Here is a 5,037-nt window from a genome sequence, read left to right as displayed (position 1 = left end):
CTGAATACTTATGACCCTGTGATATTTCAGTTTTTCTTTTTTAATAAATCTGCAAAAACGTCAAACATTCTGTGTTTTTCTGTCAATATGGGGTGCTGTGTGTACATTAATGAGGAAAAAATGAACTTAAATGATTTTAGCATATGGCTGCAATATAACAAAGAGTGAAAAATTTAAGGGGGTCTGAATACTTTTCGTACCCACTGTATATGCAGAAGCAGCTTGGTTTATACAAGTCTCGCAAACTTTCACTCGCAAGACTTTTTTTCTAACAAAATTACGTATTAATTTAATAGTTTAAGGATCTTCTTCAATTGTCATAATCTCCAGGCCGTTGCACGGTCATGTGAGCTTGCCTGACATCCACTGGTGCCACTGTAAATGCAGAATTTTTCGGCTGTGTGCGGTTTTGTGGGCATATCTTACCTCCTGCTGCTGCACTGTGACCAGAGGATGTGTTGAAAAATACAGGGCCCGAGGTTACTGCATGTCCAGGAATGTTCCTGTACAGGGACTCGCTGTTTTACCTGACTGGGTCTAAAGTTCAAGCAGCCGGCCAGTGAAGCACCCTGGGCGGGTGAATGTTCAGCTCATCAATGCTTGCTTCCCCTGGAGCTTTGCTTTGGCTGCTTGAGGCCAGTGTGTCTGCCGCATGTGATGTGTTGCTGGTTAACAAGCAGATTAACGATCCATCATGATATTGCCAGTGCTACCCTACCTGTTGGAATTCATATTACTACTTTGGGACTTTGGGACTGTATGTGGTCGTGTGGGGGAAGAGATAGCGACCACCGGTTGGATTTACCAACCCTGGAGCTACTTTAAATGGAGTGACGTTTCCAGTACTCTGTGAGACTTAATGGTAAGTAAAAAACAACACATTGCATGTCAATGCCTTGTTTCTGTGAAGTTAGAGAGAATTGTTGTAAGGCTGGAGAAGTTACTGTCTGCATTATGCCAGTTAAAATATGGAGTTTCTCAGTTACCTGCTTTGTTTAGAGTGTTTTCATTTGTACATATACCATCATTCACCTATCTGTGGAGGAGAAATTCAAATTAATTAATGCCATTGCGGTTCATTGTGCTGTTCACTTTTGACACAACACCAGCAACAGGAGTTGTGCTTGTTCACGAACTATCCCCTCGTTTTTAGAAGAGGCGCTTGGGTTTTATCATTCTGAAATAATTACAGACAATATGGAGTTATGACGGATGTAAAGTTAATCTAGAAGTACCCAAGATTAAACATTAAATGGCTGGAAATGAGCAAAATGAGGATGCCATGGGCTCTAAGTTATAGTACATACTGTAGCTTTAAGCAGCCAGAATAACAATGGCACTTTATGTATTAGGTTTGTTTGTTTCTTAAGTTATCCAATGTGCTGCACGTGACCTCTGTTAATTTATTTTATCAAAAACCATCATTTAACATCTGCCGGGTGCTAATTTCTCAGCCTGCTCATACTCCTCAACAAGGACAGAGAGCTTCACATATTTGTATAGTTTGCAAATGAGTGACAATTAACATACATGCTCCAAAGTGGCTGGATTTGAAGTTTCTTCAGAAACGGACATACAGTACTTTGTGAAAATGGGGATTACACCTACATGTTTGCAGGGCAGGAGTGAGTTGAGTGTTGGCCAGCTGGCATGCAGAAGGCCACAAAGTGAGAAAAAAACCCTTTATGTCAGTATCTTAGCGTGCAGTATATCTTGAGGTGTTTGTTTGTTTAGTATTTTTATGGATAGATTACACTATAAAACATAAATTACAGAGCTTGTTAATTTGCTGTAAAGATTCAAAGTTGCCTCTTAACTATATGTACTCTCATGCTATACTAACATCCCTTTTGTGACACCGCACATAAATTCCATCTCTTTTGAAGCTTCTTATTAAGTAGTTTGGAAAGCCTGAGTAAGTTGTATGTTGGAGACATGGCAGTGAGTCTGGCTAAAGTCACTGAGTGCCCTGTGCTGCTGATCCCAAAGTGAAGGGACCTTTAAAAGAAAGAGCCTCTTTTGAGGGACATAGAGATACAATGGTGCAGCTGTAAATCTATAGAGGCAAAGCTGTCTGTTGGGATCAACATATTTTCAGCAGTAATGACAGGCATGCTACTGAGTAATCAGAAGAGTCTTATCTGGGGCCAATGGTAGGCCTAGGAATGTGGATGGGCTGTGGAAACAAAGGCTGCACTAATGGGGTTTGTTGAATTCCACACTGGTGAATTATGAGGAGTTGGGAAGTTGGGCTGTGGTTTGTTGTGTCTGCTTGGAGAGCTACACTGCTACAAACAGAAACAGTTATAGATTTGGTTTTTGACACGCTTTCCCATAGAACAGGCCAATTAGGTGGGAGCTGAATTGCTTCACTGTGCCGCTGCAGAGGGCCACATTAAACAGCAGACTCGTACACACATTTATCATGGGGCAACGAACCACACATGCAACCATGACTCTTGTGACAGGGACAAAACCAGAAGACATCCATTCTGCTGCCTCATTTGCATGATCCAAACTGAATCTGAAAATCATTAGAATCTTTCCACTTGTTTGTCTGGATACATATGAATGCTTTTGAGCATAACCAGGTTTTTGAATAAACAAAATGTCCAGCTTGGTTCAGATGTTTTCACAATGGTACAAGTCATGCATCATTTATGTAAAAAAAAGAGTAATATTCCAAATGTTTGCTTTCCTACTAAGGTGGAGACTACTGCAGGGTTTGTGTCACTGTTACTGTGAATGCAGTCACATCTCTGGTATTTTATTTGGTGTCATACAGTCATGCGGTTTTGCAGTGCTTACATTTGTCATCTTATCGTGGTTACATTGTTAGCATGTTTGTGATTTAATTTTTGTAATGTGGTATCTGAAATGTATTTAAATGACAGACTGCTGTGACTTTTCTAACAGTCACATTTTTTTTATGGGGAACTTTATATAGATACAAATAAATACTGCAGTAAGTGGAAACAAATATAGTAGGTTCAGTATTGAGTTTTAATATGATTCAGTCATTATGCTGTAACTATGTTTGAAATCACATGTAGCTATTTGAAATGAGTATACTGTGTTTTTCATGTGGGCTCACCACAGGTTTATAAAGGGCAGCTCTGTGACACGTAACTGTTTTAAAGTGAAAAATGAACCACCCAACCAGTTATTGTGATACACTTTTCCTACTATTTTATGTTGTGTGCCAGCCATACATTGTTATCAGCATGTTCAGAGATGAAAGAAAGATAACTTGATATGCATGTAGGCCAGGAGGTGCCCACAGGAATCAGCGTGTCATAACGTATCAAAAACTTGCGGCTGTCAACGTTTGTTTATTTTTGCAAGTTCTTATGTAATTTCTGTACATGTGGGCTCAGTGGACCTGAGTTGGGGCTTTCCCCACCTTTTCACTTCCTGTTTGTAATCGTTGTATCTTTCCCCTTCCTTCCTTCTTTCTCTCTCTCTGTTTGTGTGAATGCCCCCCCCACCCGGGTCCTGCCCTTAAGACTGTGACCTGAATTCTGATTGGAGGAATGAAGTGCCAGTCTGTCCTGCACCAGTGATCAGGGTATGTGGCAATCCTCCCTCTAAGCCTTTTCTTCTTTCATACAGTAATGCGTGCACCATTAGTCTGTGAAGTCACTCCAAAACACAGTTAGTTTTGACTATTAGACTCATTTGTAGCAGGCCATAGTTAGCTTGAAGTAGATTCCAACAGATCCATTCTCAGTTTTTTATCAGTTTTATTGCTTAACTGTTTGGCCCAGTGAGCACAGATAGTAATGATAGAGATACAAATACTGCAGAATAGCAGCAAATATTTTAGGGAAAACATCTAATTGCATTTTTACTGATGCGTTTAGCAATTATTTGCTATAAATTAAACTCCAGGACTATATTTGTGTGGAAAGGTTCCCCTGAATTGCTTCCCATCAGTTTAAAAAGGTCAAGATAAGGACTAGTTTAAAATCAGCAGAGCTAATCAGGGCTACGTTACAACGTACGTTACGTTATTCCTGGAGGCTCAAAGCTTTTAAATGAATAATCTTATAACAGTGATATGATAGTCTGGCATTTAACTAATGCAAGGGATTCACTGTCTATCCACTGTCAGTCATTTTAATTTCTGTACCAAACTAGCTGCTAACTACATACTGTACATGTCTGAACAGCAGACAGACTCTCAGTCTCTTCACATTTCCAGAATTACAGAAGTAATGCTAATTGCATTTTTAGACAACAGCTGTAAGTTTAGCAGTTAGAGTAGATGGTTTCTGGCTAAAGCTTTCCTCTTCTTATAAAATTATAGGCTACACATGTGAAATCATTGATCCCTTAGTGTAATATTAATTATTTTGACAATAAAATAAAGTTTTTATTTTAAGCAAAATCCTAAAATTAGCTGGTTCATGCTTCCCAAATGTGAGTACTAATAGGTTTTGTGGTTGAACAAAATATTTTAAGATGTCACCTTAGTCTCTGCAAATTATTCTGTATTTACTGCAATTTTATAGACCAAATGATTAATAGAGAAAATAATCAGTAGATTAATGGATAATGAAAATGTTCGTTAGCCTTTAAAGGCTATAATTAAACATAAAAATGTAACTTTCTCAAATTATGTTTTGATATAAAATTGATTTATTGTCCAGAATACTTAAAGATATTCATCTTCAGAATTGGCAACCCTCTGCCTAAATGTTGCATTGTCAGCTACTTTGTGTCCATGACTCCTTTGTTTTTTCACATCTTTGGCATACTATAGTGTTTCTGTCCCTTTGCTCACCTCTGTCTGCCCTGGGAGTGCTGATTGGCTGAACACTTTCTGCACTGTAGTCTGGCTGCTTGCCAGTGCCAGTGGCTGCCATGCCCCCTGATCAGAAGAGAATGTGACATTTGTGCAGAGGTAATGGAATCTGCGTGCAATTAAATCTCTGACTGTGAAGATGAGGCTGTCTCCTCCCCGCTCTCCCCAACTCCTGCCATTCCAAGCAGCAGGGGGGGTCAGGCACGATGATGAAACCGTCCCAGCAGGCA

The 5,037-nt window shown here is 39.5% G+C and overlaps 1 protein-coding gene across 17 annotated transcripts in view; it reads left to right on the top strand.

Annotated features, from left to right (window-relative positions):
• Positions 1–5,037, top strand: part of foxp1b (forkhead box P1b) — a 161,885-nt gene that overhangs the window by 19,462 nt on the left and 137,386 nt on the right. For 13 of the 17 annotated variants that reach the window (XM_020592903.1, XM_020592902.1, XM_020592893.1 and 10 more), the window contains exon 3: positions 3,507–3,568. The exons of the other annotated variants lie outside the window; for them this stretch is intronic. The gene's annotated coding sequence lies outside the window, so the exon portion shown is untranslated. The remainder of the gene's footprint in view (positions 1–3,506; positions 3,569–5,037) is intronic. 17 annotated transcript variants of the gene reach the window in all.

Source organism: Monopterus albus, unplaced genomic scaffold, assembly GCF_001952655.1.
Source record: "Monopterus albus unplaced genomic scaffold, M_albus_1.0 scaffold18.1, whole genome shotgun sequence".
Classification (NCBI taxonomy): Eukaryota; Metazoa; Chordata; class Actinopteri; order Synbranchiformes; family Synbranchidae; genus Monopterus; species Monopterus albus.
Note: the sequence above shows the minus strand (reverse complement) of the source record. Positions and strands in the feature narration are given on the sequence as shown.